At 42.6% G+C, this 16,319-nt stretch overlaps 1 pseudogene; it reads left to right on the plus strand.

Annotated features, from left to right (window-relative positions):
• The first annotated feature begins 8,464 nt into the window (after nt 1–8,464).
• Nucleotides 8,465–9,029, plus strand: LOC133260223 (peptidyl-prolyl cis-trans isomerase A-like; annotated as a pseudogene).
• Nucleotides 9,030–16,319: the final 7,290 nt, after the last annotated feature.

Below are 16,319 nucleotides of genomic sequence, written 5' to 3' on the forward strand. Positions count from 1 at the left end.
GTTGTCTCTCAAATGCCATTTGATACTCATGCCTTCATAGCTGGAGAGGAAACCACCTGAAGTGACTACCTGGTATTGTTGCAGAGTCTGCATGTCCTAACAGGATTCACCCTGTAATCTGGGCCTTCTCTCATACATAAGAAAAACCTACATTATTTCCCCCAAAGAAAACTGAAGCTAGTAATAACTTCTCCTTTCCCTTTCCAGTTGTTTTTTGTATTTTGTTGCCAATTGCGTGATTGCTGACCTAAGAACTTGAGCTGGAGGAGGGACTAAAGGTGTGGGGTGATGTCATGAACCTGGGCTTGGATCCGGGAGTTCTCTGTGTTTACTCACCTTGGTGATTGTCAAGCCATTGCCCCTGGGCAGCCTAACTGGACTGCATGAGAGCCAACATGCCTAGTGCTAAGCTTTGCTTCTTGAACGCACTCTCTTCTCACAACCCCATCCTTTTTTAAACATTGAAAATAGCTTTGCCATTTCCATTTTCCTCCATCCCTGTCTCTCCCACTTCCTTCCCATTTATCTTAGCAAGGCAAATAAAAAAGAAACCATATTTAGAAAATACACTTAACCAAGCACGTCATAGATATGCAACAAGCATGCTGGGGTTAATCCCGTGATTGTTATTCTTCCTCTGCGTCTATGAATCAAGAAGCCCTGGAGAATCTGTGTGAATGCTAAGTTGCTTCAGTTATGTCCAACTCTTTGTGACCCCATGCACTGTAACCCACCAGACTCCTCTGTCTAGGGGATTCTCCAGGAAAGAATACTAGAGTGGGTTGCTATTTCCTTCTCCAGGGGATATTCCCGACCCAAGGATCAAACCCATGTCTCTTATGTCTCTTGCACTGGGCAGGTGGGTTCTTTACCACTAGCACTGCCTGGGAAGCCTGGAGAATCTGGCATGTTATTAAATGTCATATATTCACACAGGCTGTACTTGATAAAGAAGAAAATATTACTTAAAAACTAACAAGGGAGAGGATTACGATTCTAGATAGAAATCTTGACATTATTCACAGAGTTTCCCATGGCTCCTAATAAGGAATCTACGGGATCTTTTCCACAAAGAACCCGTCCACTAGCATGAAATTCAAGTTCAACTTCATGTCTTTAAAAATCTTGACTGTTTTTCAGCCTATGCTATCATACATTCATGTTTGTATGAATATAAAATTCTCCCACAGTTTCTAATAAAACGAAAGCTTCAGTAAGATGCATCAAGTTTATTCTCTGACTCGCAATTGCCCCTGTAATGCTCCAACATGAAAAATCAAACTTAACCATCAAGGGAACCATTGGAAAAGCCATGTTCTTTGAAGGTCTATGTTGCATATTTATTCTAAGCATTTTTATTTTCCCACTGCAATGAGAAGCCTGTGCACTGCAATGAAGAGTAGCTCCCTCATTGTAGTTTTGATTTGCTTTTCTCTAATAATTAGTGATGTTGAGCATCTTTTCATGTGTTTATTTGCCATTTGTATGTCTTCTTTGGAGAAATGTCTATTTAGGTCTTCTGGTGCTCTGTGATGACCTAGTAGGGTGAGGGGAGAGAGGCTCAAGAGGGAAGTGATATATGTATAATTATGGCTGATTTGCACTGTTGTATGGCAGAAACCAACACAATATTACAAAGCAATTTTCCTCCAATTAAAAAAATAAACTTAAAAAAAGAGTATCTCCCACTCACCCAACTAAAGAAAACCCACACACATCAGTGAAGACCTAGCACAGTCAAAAATTAATTAATTAATTTAAAAAAAGAGAAGAAGGAACCAGAACAAGCTAGGTAGGAGGGGCAGAGAAGCAGTATAGTCAAGATCCACAAAGCCAAGGTAGACAATGTATAAATAGGATAATCATAATTGTAGAGGTTCTAACCAAAGTACAAAGGATCCAAACCCTATGTCAGGTTCCCCAGTCCTGGGGTCCTGCACCAGGAAGAAACCCCCAGAATCTGTGGCCTTGAAGGCTAGCAGGGCTTACATACAGAAGATCTGGAGGTCTGTAGGAAACAAATATTCCACTCTTGTAGGACACACACACACACAATCTCACATGATCTGAGACCCAATGCAGAGCCAGTAAATTGAAAGGAGCCTGGGTCAGACCCCTTTGCTAATCTTGGAGAGCCTTCTAGAGCAGCAGGAGACAACTGGAGCTCACTCTGGGAACATACGTACTGGCATCAGAAATTTGAGAAGCTCGCTCTACCACAAGGATACTGGGACTGGCAAGTACCATTTTGGAGTCCTCTCTCCACCCTATTAGCACTGGAGGCTTGCCCACCCACCAGCAGGCCAGCCACAGGACCCTCAGGCCACATAGCCAGCCATGCTGGAACATGACCCCGTCGGCCAGCAGGCCAGCAGCTACCATTCAAGGCAGGGCCTGGCAGCCAATAGGACTGGAGGCCAGCCCTGCCTTTCAGCATAGTAGTTAGCTCCACCACAACAGAAGGGCCCACGCAGTCTGCATATAAGGAACCCCGAGAACATCTCATTCTGATGACCAGAGGGGAGTGTGGTGCTGGGACAGGATGTCTCCTTCATAAAGCCACTTCTCCAAGATAGGAAAAAAAAGAAACATAACTGACCTACCCAATTCATGGGATAACAGAGAATTAGGCAAAATGAGGAGACACAGGAATATATTCCAAACAAAGGAATGAGACAAACCCAGAAGAACTAAGCAAAGTAGAGATAAGCCATCTACCCAACAAAGTCCTAGGTAATAAAGATGGTCAGTGAACTCAGGAGAATGGATGAACACAGTGAGAGTTTAACAAGAAGTTAGAAAATATAGAGAAGAGCCAAACAGAGCTGAAGAATACAATATGTGAAATAAAAAATACATTTGAAGAAATCGACTATCAAGTAGATTAGCTAGTACAGTGGAATGAATTGAAAGAGTAGTGGAAATCACCCAAGCTGAACAGAAAAAAGAATTTTTAAAAGTGAGGGTAGTGTGAAAGACCTCTGAAATAACATGAAGCATCCTAGCATTCACATTATACGGGTGCCAAAAGGAGAAGAGAGAGGGAAAGAGGCAGAGAATTCACTCGAAGAAATAATAGCTGAAGACGTCCCTAACCTGGGAAAGGAAACAGACATCCGGGTCTAGGAAGCACAGAGAGTCCCATCAAGACATATTATAAGTAAAATGCCAAAAATTAAAGATAAAGAGAAAATCTTTATTCTCTCAAGTAACAAAGGAAAAGCAACTAGTTATATACAAGAGAACCCACATAAGACTCTCTGCTGACTTGTTAGCAATAAGGAGAGAAAGGAGCAAGACAATATAGTCAAAGTGATGAAAGAAAACCTAAAAACCAAGAATATTCTACCTGTCAGAGCCATCATTCAGATTTGAAGGAGAGATAAAAAATTTTACAGGCAATCAAAAGATAAAAGAAATCAGCCTTACTAAACCAGCTTAACAACAAACGTTAAAAGGACTCCACCAAGCAATAAAGACAAGACCACATCTAGAAATATGAAAATTATGAAAGGAAAAGTCTCTTTGGTAAAGGCAAAAATATGGTGAAGGTAGTAGATCAACCCCTTATAAAGCTAGTAGAAAGGTGTTAAGTCATCTATATCCACAATAAAGTAGTTAAGCACAAAACAGGAAAAGATGTAAAATAAGTCAAAAACATTAAAAATAGGGTGGAAGGGAATAAAAAATGCAGGGTTGTTGAAATCCATTTGAACTTAAGAGATCATCAACTTAAAATGAGCATGTATGTACACAGGGGTTGTTGTATATGACTCTTTAGTGTTATGGTCAAATTCCTTTCTCTTTTTTTAAAAAAATGTGTATCTATTCTAGATTTTAGGTTTTGCGGTTACCATACCTACAGTGACTGCTTTGATGACAGCCCCTCTAACTGCTTGCCCAGGAACTCCCTATAGCAAGCTGCCCCGTGTGCCTCTCACATGAAGCTAATCATGCTTGATGCCCTGTCCCTTGTCCACAGTGGACAGGACCACAGAAACCTCAGATCAAGGAGATTCTATATAAAGGTGGTCTGTGAGTGAGCTAGAATAAAAACTTTGCCCCGTAGAGATAAGGTAATTTTATTAGACACGGAACACCACCAGATTGGACACTTGGTATCAAGGGGAAGAAGCTGAAAGAAGACAGTGTTCAGATCTCCTGAGGCATCCAGAGGACGTTATCAGTAAGCAGCCATGATGCATAAGTAGGAGTCATATGGTAGAGAAAGAATATACGAGTAAAATGAGAAGAGGGAGATGCAGAGAGAAACTGAGTCACGCCAACAATTACGAGAGCTGCCTGGGCTCCTGCACCTCTTTCCCATTTTCACACAGCATGCTAACTTCCCAGAGGCCTGCAGGTAAAGCTGTTCCTGGTGCCTGTGATTCCTGTTGTCCTTATATGAGAGATTGAAGAGGCACTCTATTCCTTGCTACCAAGGAAAACCTAACAGACATAACGTCTCTAGGCATTTTCCACCCTGTATTGTCATTTTCTGCTTGTCCATCTCCCCACCTAGACTGGAAGCTCACTGAGAGTTTTCTGTTCTGTGTGTGCACTCAGTACTAGGCATGATGCCTGGACCACAGCAGAAATTAATAGTTGCTGTCTGAGTAAGTGGAAGGTTGTATGAGTAATGTCTTATAAATGTGTCCGGGTCCACGTTGTCGATCTCACACAGAAATGTCCCAAAGAGTAGCAACTGAATGCTATTAACTCTTCGGGACCACATCCAGTAGAAAAGCAAATGCAAATGATCCAGGAAAAACATTTCCTGGTGTTGACGATCCTCCAAAATACCTGCTAAAAATGCGGAAGGACTAGGAAGCTGATATCTGTGCTGGGATCTAAGCCTCTGGCTGGGCTGTGTACCTCTGCACAGAATGAACGGTAACAGAAGTGTTGTGGGGATTTTATAGAAATCAAAAGTACATGCAATTCTTCTGAAGGCTTGCTGATTACTCTCAGAGCATTGTGTTTTCATTTTGATCTCTGGAAAATATCAGGAACAAGGAAAGAACTTCCCACCCCCACCCCGCCAACCCCCGGCTCCATAGGAAAAACAGTATTGAAATAATACAAACATCTTGGATCGACCCTCTTTTGAAAGTAAGAAATGCCTCACCCTCCCAGCAGGCCCAAAGTCTGCACAGTTTGTCCGCCAAGAGAGTGAGATTTGGCAGCACTCCCTGTAAACTTCAACCGCAGGAGGCCTCTGATTGAATTGAAATTGTTTCCTCCGGTCAGATTTTGTTGGTGGTACACCCGCCTCAGGATGTGAATTCATCATGTTTGCTGTGGGGTGAGATTGGGGCAGTTGAAAAGGGCACAAGAGAGTGAATGTGAGTATTGGTGTGTGTGTGTGTGTGTGTGTATGTGTAGGTGGGTGTACCCATTTATTCCCTGATGTCACCAATAAAGGCATTGACACTATCCAAAAGAATTCTGGAAGATTTTGATGCAGTCTTACTTAACCTTGATATCTTTTAAAGTGATTCGAATTTTATTAACAAAAGTAAGGAAATTGGAAAATGGAAATGGCAAACTGGCAGTAAATTTTGCACAAGTCGTTAACCTGGCCTCCACTGATGGCACACACATGCTTATAACCTTTGGGGAGCAAGCAATGCGAAGATCCATCCTCTGGCTTCATTGGGAAGGAGGGAGTTGGGGCAGGAAGCAGGTTTGGGCTGTAAGAAAATTTCACCTTGACATTTAGTGGGCCAGTATCTTGCCTTGTTCTTTTTCAAAGGAAACCTGACCATCTAAATGAGGTCACTATTTCTTTTAATGTGGTCAAAAACATATAACTTAAATTTGACATCTTAACCATGTTTAAGTGTATAGAAGTACAACTTCTGTTGTGAAACAAATCTCTAGAGCTTTTAAATCTAACACTAAAACTCTACACCCTCCTAATTCCTCCTTCCTCCTCCCATTGGCCCTTGGCAAGCACTTTTTTTCTTTCTCTTTCTGTGATTTTGACTACTCTAGGTGCTTCGCATAAGTGGAATCATGTATTTGTCCCTTCTCTACTGGCTTATTACACTTAGCATAATATCCTCAAGGTTCAACCGTGTCATACATATGATAGGGTTTCCATCCTTTTTAAGGTTACAAAATGCGTGCACTAAATTTTCTTTATCCATTTGTATGTCAATAGACATCAGGGTTGTTTCCATCTTTTGGCTATCATGAATAACGTTGCAATGAACACCGATGTGTAAATATCTCTTTAAGGCTGTGCTTTGAGTATTTTGGGATATAAATTTAGAGATGGGATTGCTGGAACTCATGGTAGTTCCATTTTGAGCTTTTAGAGGAACCTCCATAATACTTTCCATAGTGGCTGCTCCCTTTTTCATTCCCACCAAGAGTGCACAAGACTTCCAATGTCTTCACATCCTCGACAACACTTGTTATTTTCTGTTCTTTTGATGGTAGTCATGCTAATGGGTGAGAGGTGATATCTTATGATAGTTCTGATTAGGAATCTCTATTTTACATGAGTGATGTTCAGGGACCATTGGTGATGGACAGGGAAGCCTGGCGTGCTACAGTCCATGGGGTCAAAGAGTCAGACATGACTGAGTGACTGAACTGAACTGATTTTACATGAAGAGACTGAAGCTATCACTGGAGGGGTGGGGAAGATTTTCTTTCTGTTCACTAGATCTAGGACTTGACCTTCTATGTTGGAAAATATGCTAGCCTAATTCTATCCTCATGGTGCTCCCATGCTGGGATTCTAACAAGTGTTCCCCAGGGTCTGAGCAGTGCACTAGGGAGTAACTGAAGCCACAGGACAAAAATATAAAGGCAGAAGAGATACCAGTTCAGCAGTCCTGGTCAACTTAAAGCGCTGTTCATAACAAGTGCAAATATATTACAAAGCATCACATAACATTTACGTACAATTTGAGAGATAAAGCACAAGACTTTGTGGAACTTTCTGGAAACACCTCAGTGGGATGCTCTAAGCCATATCCAGGACAATCCTGAGAGATGCATGCTCTCTCTCCTCTGCCACTAGAGAACTGGAGGGAAGGTTTGAAAAGCACTAGCATAGTCCGCAGAGTCCCATGAACGTGTTTTTCGTTTCCTATTTGGTTAGAGAATCTTGGAGGTGGAAAAAAAAAATTACAGAACATCTGAACCCCCCCTGTCATCTTACAAATGAGAAAAGAAGGGCCCCCAGAGGTGAAGGCGGTGCTCAAGTTCCCACCACAGTGCTTCCTCCTCCCCCAGCCAATGCGGATGTGCCTGATGACGGCTTAGAGGATTTCAGTTGCTGAGAGAAAAGTCATAGGCGTAGAGGGACCACAGAAGTACTCACGCTGCGTCTCATATATGCAGAGGAAATGCATGTGTTTTTTTTGCTCTGCATTTGATTTGATTTGGTCCCACTGGCTAGTTTGTGAGAAAACAATAACAAAATCTCTGTCTTGAGCTTTAATCCAACGCAATACACTTAGTTCCTTAGGTGATGCTCAGCCTCTGCCTTTATACTTCTTCCCCGATCCTCTCCAGAAGGCTAGGTGCTCCAGGCAGCCCAGTGACCTCATGGAGATCTGGTGACTGGGTCTGAGGACTGACCTGCTGCTCTCTGGACCAGCTGCAGACTGGCTCTTCTGAACTCCTCCGGGAATCTTTGGCTTGAGCGGTTCCTGATTGTTCAGCTGGTGTCTGTCGCTAGCATCCTGCCACTGATAAACTCGCAGTCTCTTCTTTGTCAGCCCATTCAGGGCAGGGGGCCCCTCCCCGCTGACTTGGCCTCCCCCATGGCTTTCCTCAGTGACTGGCCCCTCTGAGTTTCTGCCCATCCTCCATCTGGCCCTCTGGCTCCCACAGGCCCTGGCCCCACCCTATCTCTGCTGTAAGGCCACTGCATTTGCCCACAGCGGGCCCTGTGTGGACATCCTCACGCCCAACATCCAGGTCATGTGCAGGCCACAGGCAGCTCCAGGAGGTGCTGAAGACCCTCTCTCCATCTGGACACACTGCTCTATTGGTTCTGTTTCTCTGGAGAACCCTAATTAAAACAGAGCAGCCCGCCAGGTTCCTCTGTCCATGGAATTCTCCAGGCAAGAATACTGGAATGGGTAAACATTCCCTTCTCCAGAAGATCTTCCTGACCCAGGGATCAAACCCAGGTCTCTGGCCTTGCAGGCAGATTTTTTTTTACCATGTGAGCCGCTAGGGAAGCCCCCCTAAGAAGCCTCCTAAATTCTTACTTGATCTGTATAAGCAGAGCAGTTTTAGGTCAAGTAAGCAAGTCTAACCTGAATCATAAAAACAGAGGGTCATAGCCCTTTAATCAGCTCTAAGACTTGAGCCAGTACACAGACCCAGAACCCCTTGAATGAAGGAGAGGCCAGTCCTGTTAAGAAAGGAGCCCCATAAGTCTGACAGATGTTGCTCCAGAGCCTCTCATGCCAGTCAGCCATGGTCAACCCATTGCTGTCAATGGCAAGCCCTTAGATGGTGTCTCCTTAGAGGTAAGGGACCTGGAAACCAAGAAGTGATTGCTCATCCAATCCTTAAAGCTATGTTAACAGACTGGAGTTGTTTGCAGACAAATTTCCGAAGACAGCAGAAAACTTTTGTGCTCTGGGTACTAGTTATAAAGGTTCCTGATTTCACAGAATAATTCCAGGATTTATGTGTCAAGGTGACGACTTCACATGCCATAATGGCACTGGTGGCAAGTCCATCCATGGGGAGAAATTTGATGATAAGAATTTCGTCCTGGACATATGAGTCCTGGCATCTTGTCCATGGCGACATAAACGGCTCCCAGTTTTTCGTTTGCCCTGCCAGGACTGAATGGTCGGATGGCAAGCACGTGATCTTTGACAAGGTGAAAGACAGCATGAATGTTGTGAAAGCCATGGAGTGTTTTGGTCCAGGAATGGCAAGACCAACAAGAAAATCACCACTGCAGACCGTGAACAAAGCTAATAAATTTCACTTGTGTTTTATCTTAATCGCCAGACCACTCCTTCTGTAGCTCAGGAGAGCACACCGTCACCCCCATCTGCTTGAAATATCCTACGGTCTTTGTGCTCCCACTGCAGTTCTTTGGGTTCCATATTTTCTTTGGGTTCCAGCTGGATTGCAAAGTTTATGATTATGAAATAAAAACTTAACAAAAAAAGAAAGCAAGGACTCCAGTGCACTGCTAAAAGGTGTACTGTTAATCTTTCTCCCAGTCTTCCCCAAAGGAACCTACAGTTTTATCAGGGCTACTATGCATTAGGAAAAGGAAGTAATCAGAACTTGTAGGATCTAGACACTGGCTCTGAACTGACACTAATTTCAAGAGATCCAAAATGTTACTGTGGTCCACCAGTCAGAATATGAGCTTATGAAAGTCAGGTGATTGACTGAGTGTTAGCTCAGGTCTGTCTCACAGCAGGCCCAGTGGGTCCTGAACGTATCCTCGGTTATTTCCTGAGTTCTGGAATGCATAACTGGAATAGATATACTTATATGCTAGCAGAATTCTCACATTGGTTCCCTGATCTGTGAGCTTTAATAGTGGGAAACGCCAAGTGGAAGCCACTAAGACTGCCTCTACCTAAGAAAATAGTAAGCTGAAAGCAGTGCCACATTACTAGAGAGATTGTAGAAATAGTGCCACCATCAAGGACTTGAACGATAAGAGGGTAATAATTTCCACCACAATCCCATCTCCCTCACCTATTTGACAAAAACTGAAGATAAACAGGTCTTGGGCAGTACCAGTTGATTATCGTAAAGTTAGCCAGCTGATGACTCCAATTGCAGCTGCTGTAAGAGATGTGGTTTCACTGCTTGTGCTAATTAACACATCCCCTGGTAGCTAGTGGCTTCTCTGGCAACTCAGATGGTAACTATTGATCTAGCAAATGCTTTTTCCTCCATTCCTGTCCATAAGGCCCACCAAAAGCAATTTGCTTTCATCTGCCAAGGTATCAATATACCTTCACTGTCCCTCTTCAGGGTCCTATCAACTCTCCTGCCCTAAGCCATAATCTAGTTCACAGGGACCCCTCTTCCTCAAGATACACACTGGCTCATGGTATTGATGAAATTATGCTGATGGGACCTAGTGAGCAAGAAGTAGCAACTACTTTAAGACTTGTGAGTAAGACATTTATGTGTCAGAGGGTAAGAAACAAATTAGACAAAAGTTCAAGGGCCTTCCGCGGCAGTGAAATTCTTAAGGGTCTAATGGTATAGCTTATCTATTCTAAGGCGAAGGATAGATGGTTGCATCTGATCCCTCCTACAACCAGAAAACAGGCACAATGTCTCGTGGGGCTCTTTGGATTTTTGGAGGCAACAATATTCCCCTCATCTGAGTGTGTTATTCCAGCCCACTTATCAAATGACCCCAAAACATTTTAGTTTTGAATGGGGCCCAGATGCCTCTGCAAAAGGCCCAGGCCACTGTGCCAGCTGCCCTGCCACTAAGACCACATGAACTGGCAGATCCAATGGTCTCCTACTGACATTTCAGGTAGGAGGCTCTTTGGGGCCCTACAGGTGAATGTTGGCGCAGTTCCTTAGGATTTTCGAGCCAATCCCTGCCATCCTCTGCAGATAACTGCTCTCCTTTTGATGAATAGATCTCAGCCAGCTGTATTGGGCCTTCAGAGAGACTCAGTGCTTAACCACGGACCAAGTTACCAGGCAACCTGAGCTGCCCATTGTGAACTGAGGGTTATCTGACCCATTAAGCCATCAAGCTGGGCATGCACAGCAGCACTCCAGCACCAAATGGAAGTGGTGTATATGTGATAGGGCCAAGCAGTCCCGTACACAGTGAAAGTGCCTTTCGAAGACTCAGTTATAGCACCAGCTAGGTGGCAGTAACTTGTAGGTGAGGTTCTCCAGAAGACTGTGTGCGCTCAGAATCAGCATCCAATATATTAGCTGTCCCATAGCCAGGATGCAAGGGTCCAGGAATCAAGGGGTGGAAATGGGCGTAGCACCACTCATTCTTACTGCTAATGACCCACTGGCCAAATGTTTGCTTCCTGTTCCCATGGCCTTAGGCTCTGATGGCCTGTAGATATTCATTCTAAAGGGAAGAATGCTTCCACCAGGGGATACAATGATGATTTTATTGAACTGGAAGTTAATACTGCCGCCCCATCACTTTGGGCTTTTTGTGCCTCTGAACCAGGCAAAGAAGGGAGTCAGTGTGCTGGTTGGTGTGACTGATCCTAGCCACCAAGAGGAAAGGGGATTACTACTCTACAATGGAGGTGGGGAAGAGTATGTGAGGAATAGAGAAGATCCCCTGGGAATTCTGTTAGTGATTAAGGTCAATGGAAAACTACAACAGCCAAATCCAGGCAAGACTACCACTGGCCCAGAACCATCCAGAATGAAGGTTTGGGTGACTCCACCTTCAAAGAACCATGACCAACTGAGGTGCTTGCTGAAGGCAAAAAGAATATAGAATGAATAGTAGAAGTGACCAATTTCAAAATGAGAACTGTAATTTTCATGAGTATTTGCTCCTTGTTTTGTTATGAATATGTACATATACATTTGAGGTTTTCTTCTCTCTTTTATCCCATTATCTTGAAACATAAGATGTATTGACTTTATATCATAGTATTTAAGTAGTGTTAACTTTACTTCATGGTATTTAAGTTACAGGATATCAAGAAGAATAAACATCACTCAAGGACTTCCGATGAGGAGGTTAGTGTGTAAGTAACAGCCCTTGATCACAGAAAGGGTGAGAGAGATGTCTCTTAAAATCACTCCATCATTTGAAATTTGGAGTAGAAGTTGTCCAATGAGTAGCTTGATAGACCCAGGGCCCACCTCAAACAGGCGGTAGAAGGGCCTCTAGCAGAGTAGATATGCGTCTGACACCCCAACACCAGCCTCTGTGACTTTACAGGCTGTGATTAATGTCTGAGACTCTCCCTTGGCCTCACACTAAAGGAGTCACTTTCCTTTGAGAAGATGAAGGGGCTTCAATTATGAGCTTGCCTTCAGCAAACACATTAAGCTGAAGACCAGAGGCCCTTGCCCATTTCTCCCCTGAATTATATATACCCTAGAAACCTTGTACAACCTCAAGAGGGAGGAATTGAGAACCCTAAATCAATAACTGAAACTGGAGACATGTCCAACTAGGGCTAACCGTTGCCTATTTATATTCATTTAGTCATAAAAATAAATGTGACATTTCTTGAGTCTTAGGGTCATGGAGTAATTTGTATCTATTACATTTATATGAGAAATTTCACAAAGTCATAGAAATAAATCGTAATTAGTTATACAATTGATGGTTAACTTTATTGTTATTATTGAATCACTATACTTGCACTGAATCTTTCTGAGATAGGTTTAAGTTCTATGTCTAATGGCAGTGCTAGGAGTACAAGGACCATGAAGACACTCAGTCTTGATGATGGCTTAGTCTACACTTGTAACTGTGGCAGCATTCCATAATTCTCACGTGGAGAAGTTCTACCTTCTGATGTCATTTTGTCTTCTCACTCCACTTCTTCTCCCTCTTTTTAAAAAAATTTACCCAACATTTATTGTTAGATTTCTGTGTGCTGGATTTTGAAGAAAACAAGAAAATAGAAAATCCATGTTCTTGAGGACCTTATAGACCAGAGGCATACAAGAAAAAGAACAAAGAATGTGATTTGTCAGGATATCACAATGGGCCAGAAAAGCAACCTGTGGCTCAGCCTTTTGTCTCCATGTTTCAAAATGAGGAGAATAATATTTTCCAGCCAACAAAATCATGAAACAAACTGGATGAATGTTCCAAAAGCAGAAAGTAAGTTAGTGACTCACATCACAGAACGACTATATCCTAATTAATGCAAGACTGCTCCGTGCTGGAAATCAGGCAGAATGATTTGGCAGTGACTCTTAAAAAACAAGTGCTGACATCATTGTCAATTTCAATTACCAGGGACTCAAGTTTCCACAGTGGTTAACAGGACTGTGCTCACAAACCTTTCATTGTGGAATTTAGGATCCTTGAACATCATCACAGGTGTGGTTTAAAAGAAGTCACCTGACACATATATACAATGGAACATTACTCAGATATTAAAAAGAATGGAATAATGCCATTTGCAGCAATATGAATTGACCTGCTGCTGCTGCTGCTAAGTCGCTTCAGTCCTGTCCAACTCTGTGCGACCCCATAGATGGCAGCCCACTAGGCTTCCCTGTCCCTGGGATTTTCCAGGCAGGAATACTGGAGTGGGTTGCCATTTCCTTCTTCAATGCATGAAAGTGAAAAGTTAAAGTGAAGTCACTCAGTAGTGCCCAACTCTTAGCAACCCCATGGACTGCAGCCTACCTGCTGCTGCTTCTAAGTCGATTCAGTCGTGTCTGACTCTGTGCGACCCCATAGACGGCAGCCCACCAGGGTCCCCCGTCCCTGGGATTCTCCAGGCAAGAACACTGGAGCGGGTTGCCATTTCCTTCTCCAATGCATGAAAGTGAAAAGTCAAAGTGAAGTCGCTCAGTTGTGTCCGACTCTTAGCAACCCCATGGACTGCAGCCTAACAGGCTTCTCTGTCCATGGGATTTTCCAGGCAAGAGTACTGGAATGGGGTGCCATTGCAGCCTACCTAGAGAGTATTGAACTGAGTGAAGTTAAGTCAGAGAAAGAGAAATATCATATGACATCCCTTATATGTAGAATGATACAAATGAATCATTCTGAAATGAATCAAATGAACGAATGAATACAAATAAATCAAAAAGAAATGATACAAATGAACTTACAAAACAGCAAGAGATTCACAGACTTGGAGAATGAACTTATGGTTACCACAGGGGAAGGATGGGGGTAGGGATAATTAGGCAGTTTGGGATGGACATACACACACTGCTGTATTTATTTTTTTTCTATTTATCACTTTAATTATATAAACTCCAACAATATATATCTCAAAAATTATTCTAAATTAAACTACAATTCAAAGCACATTCTAAAAGTTTATTATTATTTTTTTCTTTACAATATTGTATTGGTTCTGCCACACATCCATATGAATCTGCCAAGGGTATACACGTGTTCCCCATCCTGAACCCCCTCCCACGTCCCTCCCTGTACCATCCCTCTGGGTCATCCCAATGCACCAGCCCCAAGCATCCTGTATAGAACCTGGACTGGCGATTCATTTCATATATGATATTATACATGTTTCAATGCCATTCTCCCAAATCATCCCCCCCTCTCCCTCTCCCACAGAGTCCAAAAGACTGTTCTATACATCAGTGTCTCTTTTGCTGTCTCGCATACAGGGTTATCATTACCATCTTTCTAAATTCCATGTATGTGTGTTAGTATACTGTATTGGTGTTTTTCTTTCTGGCTTACTTCACTCTGTATAATAGGCTGCAGTTTCATCCACTTCATTAGAACTGATTCAAATGTACTCTTTTTAATGGCTGAGTAATACTCCATTGTGTATATGTACCACAGCTTTCTTATCCATTTATCTGCTGATGGACATCTAGGTTGCTTCCATGTTCTGGCTATTATAAACAGTGTTGCGATGAACATTGGGGTACACGTGTCTCTTTCAGTTCTGGTTTCCTCTGTGTGTATGCCCAGCAGTGGGATTGCTGGGTCATAAGGCAGTTCTGTTCCAGTTTTTTAAGGAATCTCCACACTGTTCTCCATAGTGACTGTACTAGTTTGCATTCGCACCAACAGTGTAAGAGGGTTCCCTTTTCTCCATACCCTCTCCAGCATTTATTGCTTGTAGACTTTTGGATCACAGCCATTCTGACTGGCCACACTGCTGTATTTAAAATGGATAACCAACAAGGACCTACTGTAACTCTGCTCGATGTTATGTGGCAGCCTGGATGGGAAGGGAGTTTGGGGGAGAATGGATACATGTATATATATATTGGCTGAGTCCCTTTGCTCTTCACCTGAAACTATCACAACATTGTTAATTAACTATACCCCAATACAAAATAAAGTTTTTCTTTCTTTTTTTTTTTTTTAATAGAAGAAGTCAACTGTTAGCCCTCCCACGGCATCACCATGCTCAGAATAGGAGGCAAGATTCTAGGTTCCTAACCTTACTTCCCGGAGAAGGCGATGGCACCCCACTCCAGTACTCTTGCCTGGAAAATCCCATGGATGGAGGAGACTGGTAGGCTGCAGTCCATGGGGTCGCTAAGAGTTGGACATGACTGAGCGACTTCATTTTCACTTTTCACTTTCATGCATTGGAGAAGGAAATGGCAACCCACTCCAGTGTTCTTGCCTGGAGAATCCCAGGGACAGGGGAGCCTGGTGGGCTGCCGTCCATGGCGTCGCACAGAGTCGGACACGACTGAAGCGACTTAGCAGCAGCAGCAGCAACCTTACTTCCTATGCCCCCACCTCTAGCCTTCTTCCAGGGCGAAGAGCAAGGACCTACTCATCCTGATGGGAAAAAAGAGGAGATATCCTATAATGCTCTTCTTTTGATTACAAGCAGGATGGCCCAGTGGATCTCAGACTTGTATTTCTCATCCCAATTATTATGTTTTCAAGAGACCTGAGAGGCCTAGTGTCTGAAAGTTGTCACCCAAGGAATATGGACCTGTTTAACTGCAAAATCTCACATCTTTGACTTTTGTGACACTTGCTTATTTAGTAATAAACAAGATTATTATTTAATCTTGGATTGAGTGATTGTAATGAATGACTGTTTCAATTACACAGCTAAACTCCCTGTACAGTCCATAGAAATTTTACGTACAAAACAGAGAAACAGAGAGAGGAATACAGCCTGAATGTTAATTTCCTAAAAGAAAAAGGAAAAAAGGGAAATCAAGTAAGAAATTAATAAAATATTTTTATGTATAAATATTTTCATTTTTATAGTGTGGCACTAGTTTTTATAACCCTCTTTCAATGTGCTTGCTTTAATGCCTTTTATTTGGGAAGTTCAATAGTTAAATGCATCTTTAAAAAACCCAGATTTCTCTGAAATGTATACATCATTGGCAAATGGATTTTGGACACATTATCTAGTATAAACTCTTTCATTTGAAAGATCAAAAATACTGTTAAAACGATGTTGAATTATTTGTTTGAATTAACCTGAATAATGAAGAACCATAGGCAGAAGAAAAAAGATGAGGCACAGTTTTCTAGCATCCAAATACTTATTCTTGCTCAAAATTTCAGCTCACGGCACAGACCACGGTAGGTAATTGAGAGCAAAACATCCAACTGCTAAGCAGAAAACCTTGGAGGTGGATTTTCAAAATGCATCCTAAGTTGACTAAAGCCCAGAATGTCTTGAAATTTCAGAAGTGACAAT

Source organism: Bos javanicus, chromosome 14 (assembly GCF_032452875.1).
Source record: "Bos javanicus breed banteng chromosome 14, ARS-OSU_banteng_1.0, whole genome shotgun sequence".
NCBI lineage: Eukaryota > Metazoa > Chordata > Mammalia > Artiodactyla > Bovidae > Bos > Bos javanicus.